Genomic DNA, 26,718 nt, shown 5'->3' on the forward strand with positions numbered 1-26,718 from the left:
ATGCTTGCAGTGTGATTATAGCTTCCAAAAGCAGTGACACAAACAGCAAGCAGGGGATCAGATCCACCCTTACTGTCTGAAAGTCTTGCAACAGAAATATTAAGTTTTACAGAATCTCTTCGTTGAAGAAGGGATATAATTTCGCATACAGCACTCCCAGGAAGGCAAATGACTGAAAACTAATTGTTTTTCCCATTACAGAGAACATCAGTGATTGCACCACTGTCAGTCTCTTTCAGAAAACATTCTAGACAAACATTATTTGTAATGTGCAGCAATAATAATTCTAATGATACATTGCATATGTACAATGACATCCATCTTGATGGATATCAAAGTGGTCTAAAATCTTGGGGATCTGTTTCTTTCTTATAGCTGACCTGACCTTGGATGTTTGGATAACAAATTGTGATCATAGCTAGCAGAGAACTGAGAAAATCTCCCTAATTTTTGCTGCCTTCCGTCCAACAACTTCTTGCCAAGACTCATTTGTTTGTCTTCTGTTAGGTATTTCCCATGGTGAACATTAATACTTAAAAACATTTAGCATCCAAATCTTCTAGGACTGGAGAAGAGACAGTTTGTTCAGTACTGCCTTAGTTCAGCTCTAAGTTTTAGCATAGTGTGATTATTTTAATTAGTCAGTGGTTCTTCACAGCTTTGCTACTGTGATATACAATGATAGTTATTATTTGACAATCATTATTGCCATTATTCAACTTAGTGTTTTAGTTCCTGATGCTGTAGTGTAAATGTTAAAATTAAAATTGTAATAAAACAAATGTTAACATTAATAATCACCATTATCATCATCATCACCATCTACAGAGGAGCTACAGAGAAGCGTACTTCATTAAGGTATCCTAATGTAGTCTGCCTTAATAAGGGTTCATAACCATCCAATAAGTAAGCATGCCCTCAGCATATAATATTCTCCAGATTTGGGGAGGAATGTAGTAAGTTTTCAAATGCCGATGACAAACTCCTGTTAATTTCAACTATGTGATGCTATTCTTTAATAATGCAAATCATCAATTACATTTGGACAAGAAAAGGTATGAAAACTGAGAGAATACGTAAGGTGGTATGCACCTTCTGTAGGTGAACCAAGGAAGTCAATTATGTGTTTCATCTCACCTGCTTGACTGTGTAAATGCTAGATTTTGAGTTTAGGTTGATCACATAGGCTCTCTCTATTTGCAATGGAGACACCTCCTCCTAAGAAAGCTCCTTAAGATATATAAGCTGAAGCATCTGTGAAGGTTTCTTCCTCTATAAATTGGCTACAGACAGTGCCTACACACTTCACTTCTATAGAAGGAAAGTTACAGAAAACAACTTGAAAGTCTTGTCATGAGTAACTCTGTGCTTTCATGTGGATCTGACAAGTGTGTCTGTATACTTCCTTTTTTTACACCGTTATTGGTGTACTACCTAGAGCAAATTAATATGAGAAGTTACATGTTCCTTGTGCATCTCAGAGGTCCAAAGTATTTTATGGAATGAGTTAGTGAAGTGAAGAATTCACAGCTAAAAGCCAATGGAGTCACTAATCACGAAAGAGATCTTTAGGGATGATTGCAATCTGAAACATCTATCTCCAGTACCACTGAGGTCCTTGGTTTTTTCCCATTAAAGTACTGCTCCAGCCCACATTTGAGAGTGAAAGGAACCAGAGACTGAAGTAATGTGACCTCACTTGAAGGAATGAGAACATTTCAGACTTTGTAACATTTGATCTTAGAGGGTGCAATCAGGTCAAGAACCCTTTTGAAATAAATTTTATATGTGCACATTGATATATCTGCATCAGACTGTGAAACAGAACAGAAATTGTTGAGATGAAACTCAGTGGGTCTGTCAGGTGGCTCGACATAGGACAGAACCGTAGGGTTTCATAAGATTATGTCCGGCTGCAAAACTGCTGTATTTATTTGATGCTGCAGTCTTTCTTTGGAACTGAAGTTGCTTAATAAGGACCCAGTTTTGTTATAAGTTCAGTGGGATTTCAGATCCAGGAAGAACTACACCTATTTTATTTAAGGAACGGCTATACCTAATTTGCAATTTTGAGGAAGGTAGGAAAGTATCCTACCAGGAGCACCCCAGAGCATGAACCAGCATCCATCTACCAATCACCCTACCAGTGCTCAATCTCCTGTTATCCTTGCTCCATGTGCTTAAAATTAAAGGTTTTCATGCTCACATTAGCAATCCCTTGCTCCCCGATAGTTAAGATGCCTGTAGCTGAAATGGAGGCTGAAATGTGCCCTATATGTCATTTCAGACACAGCCCTTCTGCTGTGTGTTAGAGCAAAATGAGCAAGAAGAAAGATACAAGCTGTAAAAGGGGCAGACAAGAAGGAATAATTACTTTTTCATGTTTAAAAAATGACAAAAATATGTCAGGCTAAGTGAGGAAATATTGTGGGTTTATACCTATACTAACTGGGTTTTGGAAACTGTGGAGAACAACCCCCCCAAAATTATGAATAAAATAGAACAAATTAATTTTATTATAAAACCTTTGCTTTTCTGCTAACATATCTGGATTCTAAATTTTAGTTAAATGTGTTATTGTTTCAGTTTAAGTCTTGAATGTGAAATGTACAATTTAGGTTAGTTAAGTGCACTGAAGCCTCCAAAACATCACTGCCAGAGCTTTGAATGGAATTAACAAGTGCATGTACAAATTACATCTTATTATTCAGCAGATGAATTTTTGCAAGGTTGAATTTTCAGTTATCAAGGTTATCCATCTTTCTGCCTAGACTATTCATGATGGAGATATGGAACCCTTATTCTCCAGGGATTAAAACTTTTCTGATGAAAGGAACACTGCTTCTAAACTCAACTGACATAAGAATGTCTCGGTCTCAGGCTATCTTGATGCACAGATGAGACTGAGATTACAAAATGGATTACAATTAGGAAAACTTTTTCTGGCTGCACACAAGTACAAGGAATAAACCTATGCTGTCTGAAACTCATGACTCCATTTTAGAAAACAATATGACTTTAAAAAAAAAAAAAAAAAAAAAGAATGGTACATGCTTTTTTGAAGGCAAAGACTTTCAACACTTCCTGTAGAAAGGATTCTTCTACTTTAGCAACCAATACACTGCCTTTCTAAAGTGGATGGTTTAAAACTAGAAGCTTAAAAGTTTTGAGACCTTTAGATTAATGTGGGGCTCCCAGACATATCGTTACCCAATGGGAAGCCTTGAAAAACAAAAGCTATCCAAAACTGTCAGTAAGAAACAACCACAATACCCTACACTTAATTTAGTTGCCTATTTTGCTTATGTGTTATAAATTCTTAAGGAGAAATTGAATGATACTACTGTGATTTTATGCAATTATCTTAAAACTACATAATTGATATGACTAGATAAGCTGAACTGTGGATTGTCTTAGGATGCACTAGAGAGATGGGAGAAACCAAACCTTTTAATTGTAGTATAAGAATCAAGCAGACAGCCCAAACTAAGATATTCACATAGCCAATGAGTTCTGTGGGTAAACAGGTTCCTTGGCTTTCTTTGATGATTACTTTTAATTAGGTAAGTTTGAAATCCAACTACTGTGAGTTCCACTAAAGTTATGAGTGAAGCAGAAACAGAAGGGCATGTTTAGTTACTCAGCCCTGAGGGGAAAGCAAGCTGTATGTTACAAAGTCCTAGTTAGAGTTTCTGATGCATGCAAGCAAGCCTTGGAGTGGTGTAGTGACCACAACACAGTTTAGAGAAGCATGCTTGTGACAGAAGTAGTGGTAGTTAGCATTGTCCTCAAAATTAATGGATGAAACACACTTTAAAGCTGCAGGCCCAGCTGTCAGCTTCCAAAGACATGTCTGTCCTGTGCGGCACACCAAAAGAATTCGTAGAATCTTTGTGAATGGAGCTTGTGTCCTGTGCTGGGTGGCATCCCACTGATGGCTGCTCTCTGACAACAGCATAATGAAGGAGACTGAGCTATTCCTCAAGACCCAAGACCCCTCAGGTGAGAGGGGTCTTAAAAAATTACTGGCAACAGGCCTCACCAATTTTGTGTAGTCCGTGTAATTACAGATTAACTTTTGCAACCATCTCACCAAATGTTAAAATCTCCCTTTAACCTTCACTGAAGACAGAATAAAATGAATTAATCATTTTTTAACCATGTCCAGTGATAAGCATGAACTTATACAAAACTGTCACATGACAAAAACTAGGTAGTAGACAGTCTGACATACATCCTGCATGCCTTCCCGACAGCAAAGGTCATTAGGTCTGGGGAGTCATTTTACATGTCACTACACTCTTGGGGGATTGGTGACACAAGAATATCTGTACAGTCTGGTCTTCATGACAAAATCACCTACCACACCCTTGCCTGCACACACATATGAAACGGCTTATGAATTCAAAACTATTTTTCCTTTTCACACCTGTGTTCTTTGCTCCTGAGAATCCTATTTAAGATCATAGCCAATGAAACAGGTCTTCATGTAGTGAAAATATGATGTAGAGAGATGTCCCTATGAAAGAAAAGTTTTAGAATGACTTGATTCCAGAAACTGATGTCCAGCATATTGATAAAGCTTTTAAACATTCCGTAGAAGCTGCAGATAATCTAGACCAGTTGTACTCTGAATCACATCACATAAACATGTAGCGATTTGGACAATTTCAAGATAGGAAGGGCTTCAATGAAATAGATTTGTTCAGAGAGATCCACAGGTGCTTGTCACTCATCTAAGTAAAAAGGCAATGCCCTAGCAAGTACAGTGAGGGCCAGGTCTACGGAGCTATTGCTTCCTTGGACAGCTTAGGGAAGCATATTAACAGAGGAAATTGATGCATTCTTTGCTGAAAGAATCCTGGACATTGGAAGTTAACCTGAAGAAAATACTCCCAGCTTTTCCTCCAAAAGCAGATCCAAATGCATATCCATTTTGCCCCAGATTAATTTTTAGGCATGTAATTTACATACTTAGCAAAGTATACAATCACCTAAGTTCCTTTAAAAAGGAGATATTTAGCAGGAAGTTGAGTGTATAGAATTGTCTTTTACAGGTCTTTTCCTTTCTTTCTCTGTAGAAAGAGCTTAGATTACTTATTTAGATTAGATACCACCAGACAGATCTTGTTCAGATTTGACTAAACAAAGTCATCAGTCTACAGCATGAAATACAGGTGGAGACCGGAGAAACAGTGTGTCTCTGTTAAACCTTAAATTGAAACTCTGAATTTATGTTGACTGAAAAAGTCAGCTTGGGGACTGAGGTAAAAACAGATATCCCCCTACCTGGCAAAACATACCCATCAAAAACGCATTGCAGGTCCCAGCATATAGGTCATTGATGAATATTAATATGCTTAGAAATATACAGGTATTCAGACACAAGGGTTATGAGCATGGGATATAATTATAGCCAGGTGCACTTATAACACTATTCCTCCTAGTCAATGAGAATCTGTCTTAGTTAGAAATATGTCTTTTGTTTCTCCAGTAAGTTGGTAAAGTTTTACCTGTATTTAGACAAACAATGACTTTGCAGGAGCCATAGTGAGTGTAGAAGAGTGAGTGTGTGAAAAGACAAAGTCTGTTGTAGCATGCGTCAATCACATGAACACTTGTAAGATGGGAAGTTTCTGTGCATCAGCATAGCAGAGGGACATCACATTTCCTGTAACTACACATGTGCAGGCAAGTCTGTGATGAGATAATGTGTAAAACCTCAGGGGAGAGTTGTCTGTGTACGACAGTTTGCTCATGCATTAAAAACCAGGATTTTTTAGAGGGGTTCTTGTTGCAAACAAAAGCAAGAGCATCTGTATTAGACTGTGAACACAAGAGAGTGTGATCATACATCTGTACTCTGCAGAAGGAAAGAATGGATGTGATGGAAGGAGTTTCTGTGTATATGTGAGTGTGATTGTGCACATCTTTGCCCTAGGCAAGTTCAGCTATTAGTTGGAAACTTGAGAAATTTGCTCTGCTGGGATTTGAAAGAGATCTCAAGTGAACTATATATGTCTTCTTTCTTTTTCCACTAGTGCAGTTGAAATGGATTCTCAGTCTAATAAGCTTTGACAAGACCTGGCACTGGAGGCAGGTGCCAAGGAATCCAACTAGTCAAAAGCATTAGAGACACCATGGGCACCAGAGGATAGAGGTGTTGCCATGGGAACAGAGTGAAAGACGCTCCATGGTGGCTGGTTAGGAGGTTTGTTTAAGAGGGAGCCAAGCAGCTGCAGCCTTGCTATCACCCTATGCTTGAACAATGGTAGGTAAATTCCAGCCTCCTTGCTGCTCCACCAGGAGCCGAGGTTTTTAATTCTGCCTTCTTATCTGAATAATCCTGAAATATCTGCCATTGCTGGCACCTCCCGAAAGGTATATGCTGTAAAAGAAGATGGCTGGTTCAGTGCTCAAGACTGTGAACATTTGCTCTGCAATGGGCACTTGAGGGCATGGAAGATATTTTTTTAAAGGATTTGAGGACATCATTTTCAGTTATAAAGCTATCAGCCTCCCTTCCCCTGCCTTCCTCTCCCTCTCTGCCCTGTAACCTCTCCCCCCACACCCTGAAATATGTGCAGCCCCTTCTGAGCAGCACTGCCAGGGAAAGAAAAACTTATTACAAAATCAAGTACTGCTTCAAGGGGGATTTATAAAAGTATTGTCCCTTCCAGAAAACAATCACAAGGGGTTTTTATCATTGTTTTCCTCTCCTCTTCACATCTGCAAATCTATAAAGATGGAAATAGGGTGTGAGGAAATGAGAAGGGGACTTTTTTGGCTCCATACTAGAACACCGGCTGAGCAGCTGCAATACTGTATTATCATAATTTGTGTTTCAGTAATGTCTAGAATCCCTTGATAATACCACATCTCCATGATGCTAGGTGCAGTACATAATGTAATGGGAGACAATGGGTAGCCTGCAGTGCTTGTATGGAAGGTTTAAAAGAAAACAGCAACATAAAACTAAGAATTAAATTTGAAAATATGCGTCCTTATACAACGTCAGGAAAGGGAGGAAGGGGATTAATAAGGAATGGATTGGAATTATTTATTGAAGAGCACTGAAAGATCATGTAACAACATTAAGCAAAAAAACAGGCCCTGGATACAAGCTCTCATCCAAGTTGTCTCTATTTGTCAGCAGCTAGAAGTGTTTTAGGTTAATGATCAGGATACACATCCATACCTCCTCCTTTGAATGTATGTGTGTTTTTCTATCTGTCCATTTAGTTTCTGATAAATGCTGCCTCAGCACTGACCACTGACAGAGACAAAATAACTTTTGTCCAAGCTGATGCAAGTGTTCATAATTAAATGATTGTAGCTTTTGTTCATGAAGCACTTCTCAGTACATCATGTTGCTGCCCTCCTTTAAACAGATGTTTATAAGTGTGCATAGGACCTACAAAGGCATGACTTCGGTAGCAAGTAAACCATACAATGAAAACTTAATTCTGAGCTCTCTATACATCTAAACGTAAGACTGAAGTGTTACACTGAAGAGAGCAGGGTATATGTACACACAAACAACAAGTGTTTCCTCCTCAGTACAGTTTATCTGCTTGAGATGTTTAAAGCATGGCTTTTTGGGGCTTGTAAGCATTTTTATGTCCTGAAGCTTTTAGTGATTTCTATCTCCTGATTCTTTTTAGGTCTACTATTAATGGACTTTACAAACTTAGTGCTCTCATAGGTTTCAATTATCTAAACATAGGGATTTTTTAGATGCTTATCTTTAGGGATGACATTTCCAATGGTGTTTAAGCCAGGTAGGTGTCCAGTATCTCTTAAATGTCAAAGAAAATAATAATTATTATTTTTTTAGCCTGAATGATAAACTGTAAATTAAACTCTATTAATACAGGCAGCCAAGCTGGCATATGTTTGCCAGATCAATTAAGTTGCCTCTGTAGTTTCAGTATGTACAAGACAGACTAAACAAAACCATGGATGACATGGAGAAGCTGAATAGAAAACAATTTCTCACAGTCTTTTCCAAATATCACATCTTAAATTCTCAATTATATTTTATGTAATAAAAGATTGAGAATTTTTCTTCACAGACTGTGCACATAAGAAGAAATGAATGAATGTTAAAATTTTACATGATTTCAAAAGACAAATTAAATGAAAGAATAATATTTCTCAAGGTACTAAATGCAAAGATACTACCTCTCCCTCTTAAAAAAAAATATATCCGTAGTCCCTAATTTTGGAGGCCAGAAGAGTACCGTCATAAAGTGTCATTCTATGACTGACATACTCTTACATTCCTTATCAGCTATCTACTGTTGATTGCTGCTGGAGACAGGATAAATGGATGGTCTGACTTGGTAGAGCTGTCTTTATGTTCATTTTGTTTGTATGACCCACTAATATATACCAATTCAGAGCTTAAATACAGCTACTGCGGTTATACAGGCCTGCAAGGATGTAATAGATCTCCCTGCAGACCCATGTTTATGAGCTTGGCAGTGGACAGCAATTTCAGAATTTTCTAGAGATTGGTTCTTCCACAGGAAATGCAGACAAATTCAGTCCCTTGAAAAGTGTCCAGGTCACTGTTTTTTCTTGCAGACACCTAAAAGTAATCCATTTGCTGGCATAGGAGAGGGTCATTTTTGATCCTTGAAGTTCTCTCTGTAAATATTAGGAGACATCTCCCTAAAGAGGGAAGTGGCTCAGGCTCCTCTCTTATGTCTCTGAGTGAACTTGTTTGATTAAATTCAAAGTTGGCAAAATAAAGAAATTCTCCCCAGCTTCAAAACTTGTAAAACCGTTTTAAAGTAAAAGCAAGATGTTTGCAAGTTATTACCTATATAAGTTTGGGGATAAGAGGTGAGAGGAGTGATTCAGAATTACGTTTATAATAAAACACTAGTTGCACTTCGGTAGTGGAGTCCCTACTTCATCTCCATCCTAATGTGGTGACTCTGTCTGTGTTACATTATTTACTGCTAAACAATGAATATGCCAGTATCTTTGATAACATGAAAATGGTCTGGTATCCATTTTTTTTCCACCTTTTTTTTTCTGGTTCTGGAAGCCTAATTCATTAAAATGTTATATGCCCTTTACATAGCTAGTATTCCATAAATAACAGAGAATTCATGTCTAAAAAAAAAAAAAAAAAAAAAGAAGAAAAAAAAAAGAAAAAAAAAAGCTAATGCACTAAAATAAGAGTTCACATTCACTTTCATTCCAAAATAAATTCCAGGTCATTCATATACTACCATATCTCTTTTCTCATTATTAGTCACTAAATCTCAGCACAGGATGTACAGGGCTATGTGCAAGCTCTGAACTTCAATGATGATGCCTTGTAGTTGCCAGACCAGAGAGAATATAAAGGAGATGTAAGCACATCATTTGCAGGAATAAAGCACAGGTAACATTGCCTAGGAGTAGTTGAGGATAAGCCTAGGATTTTTAATTAAGTTCTTGGTCAAAAAGATAGTTATTTGCCCTTTGAAACAAGTGAAATATAACCATTGGCATCGATGTCTATTCTATTTAACTATTCTATCCAGTCTATAAAGGGTACTGGGAGTAGTAAAGCACCGGCACAGGTTGCCCAGAGAAGCTGTGGAAGTCCCATCCCTCGAAGTCTTCAAGCCCAGGCTGAATGGGGCTTTGAGCAACCTGGTCTAGTGGAAGGTGTCCCTGCCCATGGCAGAGGAGTTGGATGATTTTTAACGTACCTTTCAACCCAAGCCATTCTATGATTCTGTTATTCTGTGATTCCACTCATTTCACAGAAGTAATTAAAGAGTTCATTTAAATTAACCCACCGCAAATATGTAAATATATTCTCGAAATCCCTTTTCTGAATTGTTTTTGATTTGTTTTTTTTTTCTTTTTAAAGGGCCTATAATTTCTTATCTGTAAACCAGTATTAATACTCTTTTTGAACATGTAAATACAGCCTATTTTCAGGTTGAGTAGATAGTTATAATAATTGTCACTATTTCATCTTCTGAGCTCTTCTACAGTTTCAGTCACCACTATACTGGACACCCTCTTAGATGCCATTTCATCAGCACCTTTATGGCCTGATAAACCAGGGAGTTTGTATTGTTTTGTGAAGCTGAGGTATGAGAAGATGAAAGATAATTGCTGCAGGACACAAAAAGTCCAGGAAAAACTGGAAATTGAATTCTTACTATCAATGCTCACCTTTGTGCCTTTATCCCTTGAATGGTTCTTCACAGGATCACAGAAGAACATGGTTCAAAATGACGTCAAGAAGTCAGACAGACTGACTTTATGGCCCAGGCATGTGCCAAATCTGACATCACCCTATTGCTTTGAGTTAACCATTGCCTAAACTATTCTGAAAGTCTTCCAAAGTTGGAAACCCCACAGTTCCTTATGAAACTATATTCTGACCCCTAACTAGCTGCACCATTGGGTTTATCAATTCATAGTTAGTATCCCCCCTTGCAGTAATTTAAAGGAGGAACTTCTTGTCCTGTCTGTCATAACAGAGGAAAGGGATTATTTCCATCTTCTGTAAGACTTGACAGTGCTATCACACCCTAAAGACAATTTTCAAGCTCTCCAATTTCTTCTTCCAAAATCTCTACAGATGGTGGACATATTTCCTGAAGTATGTTACTGAAAACAAGGTGAAAGATTCAGCTAAACTGCAAACTCTGGCCTTACAAAGAGAAAATCAACTACCTATCTGATGTTTCTGAGACACGTTGCATTATAAGCAGATGTGAAAATCATGAGATTCATACAGTCTTTTTCACACAGCATTGGCACAAGTATGAATGTTAATATATTTTAAATTTTTTATAGCTTCTTTTTTCATATTTCATAGAGCTTCTTGCCAGAACACTAATTACAATTGGGGTGTATTTTTCTACATGAAACTCATCAAGTATTTTGACTATTAAGAAAAAAAAAAAAAAAAAAAGGAAGAAGATTTTAGGCAATCAATTCCCATGGTTAAACCTTTATCAAGGCACAAAAATTAAGTAGATGGAAAGGATGGAAACCTCCTTATATTTTTGTTTCATTGTGGTTTTCTTTTTTTTTCCCTACCAGAAAGAGTGGCTCACTGGATATATTATTGCAAGCTCTTTAAAACTGAAACAAAAAAGACCTATTTTGTAACAAACAAAATGCTTAGCTAGAGCCTTCATTTTTTTAATGATTACAGTATTTTGCCTTTCCATAAATGTGTGCTCTAGGTAAGAATATTTATCATGTTCAACAGTATATTTGAAAATGTGATTAAAACTTTTTTTTTGTAAAAATAGATTTCTGAGAAGAAATCTTACAACTAGCTTTGCCATTCTGCTTCACCTTACTTATTTCTATTCTTTAAAGAAAAGCAACATAGACAAGGTTTCTTGATGATTTTTTTTTAATGTATTTTAATGAAACCCTGGGAGCCAAGTGGATATTCAAGGAACTTCTTGTGCAGTAGTTCAGGATCACAGAAGATAAATTCATTTGAAAGTAAATTCCAGACATCCATTCGTAGCAACACTGTAAAATGTACACAAGTTGTCTTTGTCTTGTCCGTCAGTCACCATTCATTGCAGAGCTGGTCCATCAAACCCAGAAAGGCTCTCTTCAGAGGGAGCTGCACTCTAGGTAGAAGTTATCTCTGGAGCTATGTCCTGTACATTTTCTCCTTGTTTTCAGCATTCTCCATGCAGAACAGCTGGAGTGCTCCTGAGGAAGCACACACTAAGGAAAGGCTTCTGGTTTATGTGGTTATCAGAAGAGCGGAGGGGTGAGGGAAACACTGTTTTGCTTTGGGGTTTGTTTCTTTTTCTTTCCAGAAGTCTGACATAGATTTTTCTATTGGTATTGATTTTGGCTTGGATTCATCCTGGCTAGCTATGGGAACCTAAGTGAGATGCCTATGTTAGAAGCACAGCCACAGTAGGCTCCCTTCATTGTCAATGGAAAGAAATAGGTGCCTCTGGAGGGTGGACTGGCTCATCCAGGAGGCTGGAAATGTTTATTTCTCTCCAGCAAGAGTGGGAAGAACCTAAATTTTGTGGTTTAGTAACTGCACTAATAGTTGAAATACCTCAGATATTTTATGTTATGTCAGTTGAATCTGGGTCTTTATAGGCAAGTTGCTTAGACAGCAAAATAATAATCTAAATAAGAATCAAGACAGTGGTTGAAGCATATTTTAACACAAGAACTGATGACTCTTGAGCTGCACTTTTTCTTTTTCCTTTTCTTTTTCTTTTTCTCTTTTCTTTTTCTCTTTTTCTTTTTTTTTTCTTTTTTCTTTTTCTTTTCCTTTTTCTACCTTTCTTTTTCTTCTTTTTTGTTTTGTTTTTGTTTGTTTGCAGGTTATGTTTCTCATCCAGAAATTATAAAATGTTTGCTATTCCCTTTTAGCTGAAATAAAAGATTGGACAACTTGTTATATTGTATTTTTATGTCAATCAAAATTAAAAGCTCTAAAATTAACATTCAGTTACATTCTACTAACATTCTCCTTCAGTCTGCTGGATTTGTTTTTGCCTATTTAGCACTTTTTAGGAGACAAATGAGAGTCAATGAAGCTCCCTACCCCCATCCCCCAGGGGGGGAGAAAAAAAAGAAAAAAAAAATAAATTTTCAATAGGAACTTAGTGAACAGGTGACTTCTTCAGGTCTTTACTAGCCTTTGTGTGATGGAATAAGAACCTCCTACTTCATGGTTTACTTTTCTAGCTTTATACTCATCATCACACAGTCCCAATCTTCAGGAATTTGTACATTGCTGTAAACTATGTCACAATTGACTGAAAAAAACCCTACCATAAAATTTTGCTTTGGAATCCCCAGGGGGAAAAACCCCAACCAAATAAAACACCCCAGAGAAAACATATCCTTTGTTTGTCCTTCCCAAAACTTTATACTTTTAGAATCTTTATACTTTTAGAATTTAGATAATTTTGATTGTTTGTTTGCTAATTCCATCCTTTTATCAAATCAAAAAGAAAAATCCCATTTAAAATTATGGTTTAAAAGACTTCTTTAATTTTTATATAAAAATCAAACACAAAGAAATGTCTATTCATATTACAAATCTGACTTTAAATAAAGACAAAGACAAATCACTGTTGAATTCTGTCTTGAAACTTTGGCAAACTTCTGTGGGAACTTCATGAGTCTCTTCTACTGGAAATTCATAAGAAGCTATACGTTTACACTAAATCATAGCCCAGAGTAACACCCCGGCAGTAAATGCAAGAAATGAGAACCAGAAAGATGGAAAGGTCACTTCTTTTCTCTCAAACACCCTCACAAGAAGCAGAAATGCACCAAAGACTTGTTTTCTTTGCAGAGAGCCACACATGCTAGTGCAAGCCATACTGTCATACAGCATAACGATAGGCAAAGTGAGAGAGGAAGGGGAGAGAGAGGACCTCAAGGTGGGAAGGGGCCTTCATCATTTGTTTCACATACTCTATCCTCAATTAACACATCTTGAGGTTTCTTATGACACTACCAACAAGAATTAATGCAGAAGTTATGCATTTTACCTTTCATCTCAATTGTGTTGCACGAGTCTGGCAAAGTTGAAAAGCTGCTAATTTAGTAGTCAGCAGTGTCAAATAAAATTTCTAAACTGTATGTCTATAAAAGAACATCTTTGCAATAAGGCATAGCAAATATGCTTGCAAAACAGTTCAGTCAGCAAACCTGGTTTAGGTTTTGAAATATTTGGCAATGACATTTATTAGAACAAAACTATAATATATCAGTGATATAAAGAGCTGTCTCTTCATCACTGGCGCTTTATTATAGGCACTAATTTTGTGCAAAATCCTTTAGATTCTTTGCAAAACACCTGCTGAACTTAAAGAAATATGGTTACTGCTTGTGCTGAGACAGATGTAGCTTAATCACATAATACTGAATTTGACTTTTCTGTGCCTTACAATAAATGAACTGAACATACCAGTGCAGGAGATTTAAATCTTGTTCCAATTTGAATATTGTGTTTGGTGACTGGAGGACCTGAGCTATAGCCAGCTTCCTCAGTTCCCCAACACCACATGAAACAATTTTCTTTAAACCACTCTATCTCTACTTCAACTAAAGAAAAATAAAAATATAAAAAAATGAAAAATATTTTTCTTTTCTTCTCTGTGACTTCCTTGATTGTTTCAGTCTAGCCAGGCATTGAACTTTCTTCTAGCCATATTTTTTCCTTTAGGCACTGTTTGTCAGCATACTTTTATTTTTCCAGGATTTTTTAAGATTCCATGTTTGCTTTGGAGGCAGCTATGATGAACATCTTGAGCCGAGAATGGAATAAGACAAGCCATTTTCTTGCTCTGTCATCAACCTCACATGATTAGTTTTAAATGTTGATTGATTTCTGGTGGTACGTAAGTTGATTTCTATGAATTTCAGCAACCAGGTAGTTCCCACATTGAGATCCAATCTTGTTTAGTCTTTTCTAATTCTCTGTGTTATTTATGGGTGCTGGAGATTCTGGAAATATGTGCACACATGCTTTTTGGTGCAACAGTTTCATATGTTGGGACTTTGTATATGCCTGTAAAAGAGTGTCTAATAATCCAACTATACAATGTCTGTACATAACATACAGAAGTACATAACATGGCATACAGCACACATTTAAATGCACAAATACCTAGACACGTATTTACAGAATATTTATGTTACATTTTACTGTGCATATATTTTTTCTTTTCTCAATTGACTCTTATTTACACTGTAACGCCAAATAATAGTACTTTAATTTTACTTCTTCAGATAAGCTGTGTGCTTCATAAAAGCCATAAAACAATGAAACCTCATGAATATTTATATCAATGACTACATAGCATTATAGTCATAATCTCTGGAACTGGTTCTCACCAGTTCAGAATTAATTATCAAGTTCAGTTTTAATTGCATTCTTCTAAATTAAAAAAAAAAAGAAAAAAAGAAAGAAAAAAGGAAAAAAAAAAGAAAAAGACCCCACCCATAATGAATTATCTCACTAGTGCTCTGCATCCTGGTGCATCCAAGACTGCTTTCTGCAATCCCGTTCTTAATGTGTAAGGATGAGCCAAAGGCACACGATGCAGGGGCTCCTTTGTAACCAACTTATTTCAGTAACCAACTTACATGTTAATGCTTCTCCCACTTTACAGGTAAAATATAAATCCTATTTCTAGTTGCTGGAGCAGAAATGTTGAAATGACTATTCCATACCATAGCCTCTTTTTTTTGGTTGTTTGGTTTTTTGTTTTTTGTTTTTTTTTTTTCCTCTCTTCAGATGGTTTTGACATATGATTGCATGCTATTTACACACAAAATATATTTTGATAGTGTTGGCTTCAGGTGGTTTTGACATAGATTGCATGCTACTACCACACAAAATTAATTTTGATAGTGTTGGCTGAAAAATTCTAGGGGAAAAGCAACTTTCAGGAGACAATTGGCTTGAGCTCTGTGCATAGGTTGTCTTCTGCATTAAATCTCACAGGATCCCCTTGTTCAAATGTCTGAGATATCTGATTTTCTTTAAATTTAATCCATAACAAAATAGTAAGCAAAAATCTCTATCAAATCCATTGGTATGAAAGACAATATATACTGACTCCCAGGATTTTGAGGGGATTCCCAGACAGAGGAGGAACATGGAAACATGCATCCCCCCAGCTCCTGGCCACCCCTCCAGAACATATCCTATCTGATAAACCTGGGAATCATGTCTCCTCAACGTTCCTTTTTCTTTCCCTCTCCCACAACCACAGCTGCGGTCACTGATCACCTCATCCTCAAAGAAGACCACTAAACAAACAGCCTATAGTGATGTGACACCCCAAATCAGCTGAATTTCAGCCCTGTACTTTACCTTCCTATCTCCCTCCTGTCCAGAGAAGGAATACAGAGTCCTTCTTTCTTTAATTTATCAGCTCCAGTGTGCACACATGTAAGCATCAGTAAAAATCAAATGCTTTTTTAGTTCTCCCTGGTTCAGTCATCCAAAGATCCTGTGGCCTGTTCCCCAGCTGTGTAATCACAGAAAGTTTGCTACTCTCATCATTTCTTGCAGATGAAGGTCCTGACAGCACCTCAAGCTATTACCCTGTTCAGGCAGAGTGTGAAATGGAAGATTCAAGATTCATACTCTCTGTGTATAGTTGCTGATCTGTATCCAAAAGTCTTGCAAATGATCTGAGCTCAAGTCCATCATTTAAATAAAAGAAAGGGGGTGAGGGAAGGAGAAAAAGAGTACAAAATAAAAGCAGGAAACATTCTGGATCTTTTCTCTCAAGTGTTGGTTTACTTTCTAAAGTCAAGTCCTACCCAAGAGGAGTGACACTCCCTCCTGACTGGACCGAGGGAACTTGTATTTTTAAATCATCAACAACTGTTTTTTGGAGATAAATCTGGAGATTTGTTCTCAGGATGTTCATGAGCCATTTCACTCACTGAGTGCTCTCTAGGCAGGCAGTGTAACCAGGTGCCTAATTCTAAGTGTATGGGTAACATTGATTTGATCAGAGCTGCTCTGGCACCCAGGCTACCTGTTCGATCCCTGCATGGAAAAAGTGAATTATAAACAGTGCAGCAAGCACTAGTCTGCTCAGGAAAAGAGACATAGAGAAAAGCCCCAAACCACAGCCAAAAGACTCCACATCTTGGAAGTAGTCTGGCAAAAGACAGGAACAGCATTGAAATCTAGTTTCTACTGCAATCTAATGATCCAGGGAAAAAAGGGCTATGAGTCTTACTTACTTACACTCACCAAAAGAACAGCAATACTTGTTTCAAAGTAAGCTTTAATAACTCATCGGGGAAAAAAAATGTACTTTTTCCCCTAATTTTGGATTACTCAGGCTGAATTATTTTTTTTTAAGATTTAGTGGCTGTTATTACAACATAAGGTACTCTTCAGAGCGAGACAGAGGTATTCTTTACATTCTTGGAGAAACATTTGTTGCATGTATAGAATAACAGGACATTTTTCTACCTGCCTGGAATTCCCAGGCACTACCACAGTGAAAAGAATAATCAGAAAAATGGAAGGACAGGAAAAGAAAGTATTAAAGAAAGAGTGGAATAAAAGTCTAAAGTAAAACTATATATGAACTTGGATACAGGCAAGGTATGTCCCAGGTAGAATCAATAAAGGCAATCATGTACAATCAACACTTATGTGGATTTAAGTCATGTGACTCAAGCTCAAAATAGAGATGCATTACAGCAGATGGCAGCTTGTGGAAGAAAAGCATAGGTGCACGAAGTGATGTCCTTTGAGGAGATTTCACAGAGGTGTTATTGGCAGGGAGAGTATTTTTTTTTTCTTTCCTCCAGAAGTGAAAGAGGCGGGGGTTTGAGCAAATCATAGTCCGACAGAAGTTGTATGGGGTTGTATGAGCAAGGCATTTCAGAGATGTTTAAGTGCATTTATATGCAGTATGGCTGAATGAGGAGAAAAAAAGGGTTTTGAAGGCCTTCTGTAAAGGAGTTATCCTTCCTTTCTTTCTCTTTCTTCTTTTTTTCCACTTTCCTTTCACAGTCAATTTGCTGCAAGTTTGATCTTGAAAAGAATGCACTGACATCTAGCAATGAGGCTAACCTGTTAGGGAGATTTTCAATATTTATGTACTGTAACCCCTTGATAAAAACTGCCTTCTTCTGAATAGTCCTGCACCTTGCCTTGAGGACCGTTTAGAATGTTTTTCTAACATAAAAATGCATTTATCTATACATTTTTGTTTCTGTTCAGTATGTTCAGTCACTTTCTCTCACTTTCTTCCTCTCCTTTTAATGCTTGATATTTCATCCCCTCCATGGAGCCTTATCTACACAAATAGATTCAGCCTGTTGTTCTCTTGCATTTTAAATTTGAAGAAAATAACAAAATAGCTTTATTATGGTGAGGGAAACCTCAGGGAAGTGGGTGTGCCTAGCAGCCACCTCCTCTTGTGGCTAAATGAGGGAACAATTAAATGGTCCTTTTGTTTAGAAGCAGATGAAACAATGGGAGCCACTGCACCAAAATACAGGTCACACATTAAATAAATCAGTGATCTGGACTATGTGGGTGGTAAAATTCACAGCAGTCTGAATCAGAATATAGCAGTGGTGGGGAAGGAGGGAGAGTGGACTTTTTTGCAGCTGTGCAGAGTAGGGGCGGGAAGAAAAGGGTGAAGGGGCAGATGCAGAAATAGAAGTAATATAAAAGGGCCAGAGAGCCTGAAAAGGTCTGAAAATATGGCTATGGAAAAAAGGAAATCAAAGAGAGAAGAACGGGAGGAAGAACACAACCATGCCCTGGCAAAAGAGAGGAACTATCAAAGTTATTTTCTCTGACTCAAGTCTTCCTGTGTTCGGAATTCAAGCTTGTGCATGCGTTCAAGTCAATAAGCAGGGGAAAAAATAACTTTTCTTTTCCTCTCTGGAGTTAAGCAAAATCCAGACCCACTCTGCTCCCTTCCATGCATATCTTCGTGAATTGTTTGGCTGAGAGAAACTAACTTTTTGAAGTCTTTGCAGAGGATGGATATGTGGGTTTCTGTCTATGGTGTAGTCCACCAACCTACAGAGACCTACTGTAGACAGGTTGGGCTCTTTCAGACCCTGAGGTGGCTCTGAAAGAAAACCAAGTATCAGTACTTCAGTGGTAAAATTTTCATCCCAGGTAGGTCTGTCCGAGTTTGCCTGTTAACTATGGACATTAAATGATTTACCCCGAACTGCTTCAGCAAAACCAGCTTTTCATTCATTAAAGACATAAAATAGAAGAGGACCTTCTTGGCCACCAAGTCAATTCCTTACTATCCTTTGTTGTTTTCTTAATGAGATTGTTAAAAATCCTCATGACCTGCTAAACATAGTTGTCTGTACTTGTTTGATGTGCTGGTCTGATTGTGACAACATTTCCCTGCTTTGATGGTTTGATTCTGTTCATTTTTGAACCTTGCTAATTTTTCAAGATTTATCAGTAAAAGAAATGGAAGTATTACCTATTTACTTCTCCAAAAAAGTTTTCCAGAGATGAAGATAAACAGGATCTTTTCATTTGGAGTCCGAAGGTAATTTTGCCATTTTATGTAGATGATGACTTTTCATTCTTCTGCCCTTAGATCTGTTAGTTTCTTTTCCCGTCTTTTTTGTTTTGTGCTCCCTTTTGTCACTGGGAAAGTAATTGTCTCTGTGTTAATTTCTGACCACCAGTTGGTGTTTAGTTATGGCTAATATGCACTGTATTCCTTTTGCTATACTGAAATATAGACTGTGTTAGAAACAAAGAAAAAAAAAAAAAAGACAAAAAGTAACAAAAAACTTCTCAGCAAATTGTCAAGGAGTGTTCCAGTATTGCATGGCACCATTGACAATATCTGAGAGTTACTCATAGTCTTCTTTAAAGCCATTAGCATTTGCTCTCAGTAAGCAAATGTCAACCTAGAACATTGAGAACTGAGCAAAATTTCCTATTCATGCAATCTTCAACTTGAGTTGCTTGGTTTTTCTATGAAAATTTTAATTGAGATTTCTGTTCCTCCTCAGGAAAAACAAACAAACAGACAAGCAAACAAACAAACAAAAAAACACCTCTGTGCTTTCTTTCAGTTTATTTTCTTTCAGTTTTTTTTTTCCTGTTTCTCGCTTTCCTTTTAACTGTAATGCTATGGGGGATGGAAAGTGAGGAAGAGCAAATATTTGGAAAGGACCAGTGAAAAGAAATGAGGAAAGTGGTTAATATCCTTGTTTATTTGGCTTTCAGGAACACCTCAGAGATGTCACACTCTAAACATCACGTAACTCAAAACCACAAGGAAGTCCCAAACCATTTTATTAAACAGTAAAGAGACACCAAATGTGAGAAAACAGATACAGTATTTCATTTAATCATCATAAAATGTTCAAATACTAGAGAGCTATAGGTTAATAAAGGTATGACTGGTAGAGGAGATACCACACATTGAGCACCAGCTCAGGACACTCTCTGGCTGGGGTTTTCAGAGCAAAGAGTGGATACATGTGAGGAAGACCTCTTACAGTAGGGTTGCTTCTTATACATTACTTAATAGCCCCCTCTGCATAATGTGGAATCAATGCCTCAGTCTCCTGTGAACCTTCAGGCAAGCATTCACGGCGCTACACTGGCCATCGCCTCCCTCACAGGAGCAGGAGTGAAGGGCACAGGTTGTCCCCAGGGGTATGCTTTCTTTTCAAAGGAAGCATTTTCCACAGCTAGCCCTCTGCAATAAAGAGATGTGTTTCTATTTCACTGCCTGTTAGACCAGACACTAATTCATAGCACATTGCCCCTCCTCACTCACCCCTTTATCCAGAGCATGATAGATTTATTGGGGCAGGTCTTCGTCCGGTGCAAATTGGCATTGCTGCATTGATTCCTGAGGCTCTGTGTCAATTTATGCCAGATGAGGATCTGGTCCATTTTCTTGATACTTGAACATCAGTCCTTGCGTCCCTTTTTCCCACCCGAAGGCTTTTTCCATCATGCCTCTGAGAAGAAAACGCAAATGAGTTAAGGAGCTGTCACCAGCCTAGGGAAGAATTTGCTTTTCTTTCTTTGTGACTAGGGTCTCTTCTGTTAATTTCCACGCCAAGTCCCTCACAAGTTTCTCCAAAACTTGTTACCATGTCCTCTTGAGGATGTCAGCTCCTGTTGCAGATTGAAACATTAACAGGAGAAGTTATTAGCTATTCTCTTTACATACTCTCTTTCTTTATATCTGAATTATTAGAAGGATGAATGCTGGTCATCAAAAGAAATAATGAGTTTTAGAAAGTGAAAATGAAAATGACAAAAACAAAAGAAGTCTGATCTCAGCAGAGGGGTCCACAGAGAAGAGGAACAAAGAGGTAGAAGATAAAAAAGAAAAAATGAGAACCTAAAAGGAAAAGAAAAGAAAGAAAGGGGGAAAAAAAGAAGAAAAGGGAGGTTTGGACTGAGAAAGAGCAAACTAGCTCCTCAGCAGAAATGAAAGCAGTTATGGTGAAGGCAGAAAGAACTTATCACTAGATCTTGAAAGACTTGGGTATTTTTTTATTCCCTTCCCCTTTGAGTAATATTAATATCTGTCATTAAATCTCAATACTGGGTGGTGACTTTCCACATGTGATTTTAATGGTTCCAGCTGGACATTATGCACTCGGAAGCAAAAGGCCACTGAAGCACAACGTCCTGTACACACACAGAGCCTAGACAGCCCCCTTCCCTTCTTCCTGCCCCCTGCCCAAAAGACCTGCAGAGAGTAGTTGTCAAGATTGCCTGACCATGAGCCAGCACTGCACATCAGCTGTGCATTTGCTGCGGCAGAACTGCTGCTGGTTGAGGAAGGGCACAGAAGAAAAAAGAGCAAAAGAAGAACGAAGGGACGAGGAAAAAAAACAGCCAAACTAAAACCCTAACAAAACCCCAAACCAACCACACACACACACACACACACACACACACACACACAAAATACAAAAAAAAAAAAAAAAAAAAAAAACCAAACAAACCAACCAACCAACCAAACAAACAAAAAAAACCAAAACCCCTGCCAAGTGTTCTTGCCCCTGTCTTTCTTAGTTTACAGTTGATGAAGACTTGTTACAACTTTTCTTGGGAAAAAAAAATAATCTCTTTTTTTACTCCTAATACAGACATATTTTTCTTGTTTTGTTTTTTTTCTTTGGTTGTGTTTTTTTTTTTTTCCTTTTCCTCCATTCTGCTGATAAAATAAAAAGTTGAAAGGGGTTAGTAATTAATATGAAGATCTTACCTATACTTATCCATCTGCTTTAAGCAGTTGAAGTAACAGATTTCCTCAGCTTGAGCCAATTCAGACTCCTCTTAATACATTGTGTCTCTAGTTTACTTGGCGGATACCTGTCTTTCCGGTATTTTAGGAAGTAAATGTTGGTAGATTAGCAATGCTGTAATGGTGAGATCCTCATTCAAGTTCCTGCTTTGCCACATGTCTCCTGTATGGCCATGACTATGCCACTTATCCTCTCTGTTTTGAGTTTCTTGTTATCAAATACATCACGGTACTTTGCTTCCTTCTAGAAGTGGTATGAAAATGGCCTAGGAGGGTACGTGTGCCACAGGTGCATTTTAGGTAAGTCTGCTTTATAGAACCAGCAATGACCATTACACTTCGGAACAATAGGTATGATCTGATATTCTGCTGACAGACTTATTCTTTCTCCTCCTTTTCCGCAGTATTCAGAGAGGACATCTCTAATCCATATCACAGTATATTACTAGTAACTTTTGAGTGGTTAATGTGGAGACCGAATATGATAACAGAGGACTCTGAGCAAAAATAGGTGTGCAAAGCTAAAAAATGTCCATTATTTTTGTACAGCTTGGGTTGTAACACTTTTTGTCTTGAACTTTTACAACCTTACCCACTTTAGATTGGCACTAGGGACATATCAAGCAGTGGAATATGGCATGAAATTTGTTCTTCCCTACTTCAGGATGATAGAAATTCCTCCTGGAGTGTTCTCCATGTGTGGCTGTCTCTGCCTATGCAACCTTTGACTGGCTCTACCTAGTCTTCACCTTAAAATGCATCATGCTATTAAACTGTAAAACAGAGACTATACATTTAAAAATCTTGAGAGGGTTTGGAGATAGATGAATGCGCTGCACTTCACCTAAATGCATGGACCTTGAACCTAGCTTATGGAAATATGCTTGAGTGGCATCAGAGACAGCAGTACTGTCTCTTTGATGGTCGTGGTTCTCCATTACATCTTCATAGTCCTGCAGGGTAATTCAAAGAGGACATTAATGAAGAGGGGTTATTTTGCCTTTTTTTCTTCTTCTTTTTTTTTTTTTTTTTTTTCTCTTTTCACTCCCCTTCACAAGTTAACATATATTTCTGGTGCCTGAACATACTAATTGATGTAAATTTGTGTGACGTCCTCCTGGGAGTCACTTACCTTGTATCACAGATGGTATCCTGGGAGATGTGGATCTCAGCTGCAATCCTGTGAAGAAAAGCTAAGTGATCCTCTACCTTAGATGAACCGTGATCAAGACACTCTATAATACAAAGAGAAAGAATCTCAGGACACCTGATACAAGCTCCATAGAATAATGAAATATGGAATTGCAATGTAACAAATGTAAATGATAAAAAATGCACTCTTAAGACTGTTTGATACCTCCCTTTGAAGGTTTCAAATGAATAGAGATAAAAGCTCACTGGGAAAGTCTGCATTTCAGTATGACTGATTTTGAAAAATAGATATTTTATTACACTTTTGATCAAACATCTTCTTCAGAATTGTTGTCTGCAGTATGTTATGGAAAAATTCCATAAACCTGCAGTCTTTTTGAATGATCAGGAACTGCACAGGTAAAAATAGCTGGGCTTTTGGCAAAAAACAATCATTATTTTGACAAAAAAAGAGCTAGTGTTCTTTTTACGAGTATTGAACTTGTAAGTAACATTTTCAGAACTTTAATATTTTAGAAAAAAATATTTTGACAGAAAGGGATTTTTATTCATTAAATACATCTTAATAAACCTAAACAATATTGTAAATAAAAACCAAGAAAAAAAGATTCTATCTCTTGCTAGATCTATTTCAAATCATAGCAAACTTATTTGCATAATCACACGTCGGTTTGGTAACCTTCTTCTCACGATAAGGCAATGACCATCAGCCAACGGTAATTTGCATCTTTTGACTCTATGTTGCCATCTTCCATGCTCAAGTTAAATGACCTGTATGCAAAAGCTATCATTACATTTCAAAGCAATGTGTGCTGCACAAATAACAATTATGTTGATGGCTAGTTCTTCCTTGTCGTTGATATGGCTATTTCCATTTCACTTTAATTACTTTCATTGGATGTCTTAGTGACACGTTGGTTCTTAGCTTGCAAACAAAGTATAATTTTTTTTCACATTTAGAGGGAGCCAAGATCATCAAATGAGGCCAGCACTGACTTCTGACTTACTTCAAGATATATGATAAGTTATTATGATGTGTCACTTACTTAATCATACTCAAGGGTGTTAATATTTTGTGACATGGCATGAATGATAAGCTGCTGTAACTCAGAAGTTACCTTCTGTCACAACTGTCAAGCGGGACATGAAATCTGTTCCCACTGGTAAAATTTACTTATCTACCTACCTAATTTAGGGCCAAGACTTCAATATGCCATTGCTGTGCTATCCCAGGGAAGTATCATGTTAATGGAGGAGAAGTTAAGGAAAGCTTGTTCAATTTCTTTACACATCATTTGTAAGTTTAGCCACGGAATTTGAGTGTGCTGTTCTATGCACCAAATTCTTTTCCTTCACCATTTAGAGGAAAAATCCATTTATCAAGTCAAGAAAGGTCTGCTCCCATATACTCCCCCTGAAATCGATGAGTTACAGATTTCACTGACACCAACAATGTCAATGTGGCAGAGAAGTACAGCCAAGTGCAATAATATTAGATCTCCACAGATAAGGGAGAAGCAGCAGAGATCTTTAAAATAAAACTGCTACGGAGGGGTATAAAGAAAATTATTATTCCTCCTCTTAATAAAAGAACCATGTAACAAACAATGAAATTATTAGGCACTGGAGTAAATATATATATATATATATATATACACATACACAAACATAATTAATATACCAACCTTGTGTAACTCTTTGCCACAGAGTGTAATAGAAACCAAAAGTGTGCATTAGCTACAAAGTCATTTTATTGATTTCTAAAAAAATTATTTGTTGAGAATGTTAATTTTTTAATTAATATTATTGTAAGTACTATTAACTTGACCTAATTTCTACAGCATTTCAAGGCAACTTTAGACAACACCAGTGACTGATCTAACCATTGGGTGCTAATCCAGTAAGAGGAAGGAAGAAGCTGCTTTTCATCTAAAATCATCATATTTGCTGGATGGGAGGATTGTGGGTAGAGAACATACTAATGCTCTGCATTAAGAGATTACCAAAATTTCAATGATGTCAGGGTCATGAGTGTCTGGGAGAGCTCAGTTCATCTTGTGGCACTGGAAACCTCTGTAATGCTCTGAGCTACTAATGTCTTACTACTTTTGTGGTCGTGCAAAGGAAGACCTGAGGAGTAACTGAATATTCTGGGCAGGTAAGTTCTGTTCAGGAAAAAGTTCTGGCCTGCTAATATGGACAATTTCATCAACCTGTGCAACAACTTTAGTACAAGGAAGCTTCTTTAAAGATGGACTGCTGCTCTAACTTTTACACGTGGCTTTTAACCTTACTGTAGGTCAGAAAGAAGTTCCAAGGCTGTATATTTTCCTGAGGCTGTCAGGGCATTAGGATATAGTTCCACATTTTCAGGTCTACACCCATCTCTCTTCCAAATACATAAGGAGGTCAGGGGCCAATTATTCTAATTAGTCACCAAGGTTAGAACAAGAAGTAATGGGATGAAGCTGCAACAAAGGGGAAATTTAAGTTAATGATTAAGACAAACTTTATAACTATTAGGATAGCTAGAGCCATGGAACAAACTGCCAAGGGAGGTCACAGAACCACTTTCACTTAGAAGCTTTCAAGGGCGGACTTATAATCAGTCTAACAATAATGGCTTAAGGGAAATGAATTCATTCTTGCTGTGAAGCACAAGCACAAGATATGCCACCCACTAGTGTCCCGATTCCAGCCCTAATGGTTCAGTGCTGAATCTTTGGGGAAAAAAAAAAAAAAAAAAAAAAAGAAATTCTCTCTTCTTACAGAAAATAAGGTTGAGGAAAGAAAGGTGCTGATGTATATCTCAACTAATACTCTGCTAATGTTCTCAGCATGTCTAACTGGGTGCCACTATACCTGAGAGGTTTTAAAGAATATTAGCAGTGATTTCACCCAATACTTATCACTTTTATCCAAGCATCCCAAACCCTGTTTCAAGCTTTGTGAAGCTCGATTAACCTATCAAGCTTCACAACAGGAACATGTTGTGCTCAGGTGATTATTGTGACAAAAGCAGCTGTGTCATTAGACTGGAGGATTTATTTCTAAATCATAATAAATAGCTTGAAGCAGTGCCAAATTCAGGATTGAGTTGAAAAGATTGAATGTATCAGGGAAAAAGAGGTGCTGCCTTAAAGGCAGATGGACAATTAATAGCACACCCTTGTTCCTCTGGACTATGTCCACAGAGCTAGCTGAATTTGACTTGGTGTAAAATATGTGTGGGTGAATGTCTCATGGTCACTTTTCTAGTTGTTTAAATCTGGGGCCAAACAAGGCATTGCTGACAGTGTAATTTCTTTAACTCTCTGAATAAAGGAAAACCTCTTTCCACAAAGCAAGCCCTGGGAGTTCCTTATATTAATTCCTACATCAAGTCCAAAATCTGTATTTGAAGTAGGAATAGAATAGCAAACCAATTTTAAGAACACCCAGAGATGGAAAATCTGTCATCATCTTTGGTAAATAGTTCCCATGGTTAATCATCTTACTGTTTAAATCTATGCTTTATTTTCAGTTTGGCTTTCTGTAGCTTTAACAACCAGCCTTTGAACATTGCTACAACATTATCCACAATGTTCTTTACATAGATACTTACAGACTAATCAAAGCTCCACATGTGTTTTTCCTCTGCCAAGTCAAATGAAGTGAAATACTGCATTCATATGGGGACACATAAGAAAAAAATAAGTTTGAACCCTGATGTGAAAAAGATTTTAGAAAGGGAATCTGGAAGAGCAGCAATTATAGCCATGTTTAAAAACTGGGTCAC

Source organism: Falco punctatus (genome assembly GCF_963210335.1).
Source record: "Falco punctatus genome assembly, chromosome: Z".
Lineage (NCBI taxonomy): Eukaryota > Metazoa > Chordata > Aves > Falconiformes > Falconidae > Falco > Falco punctatus.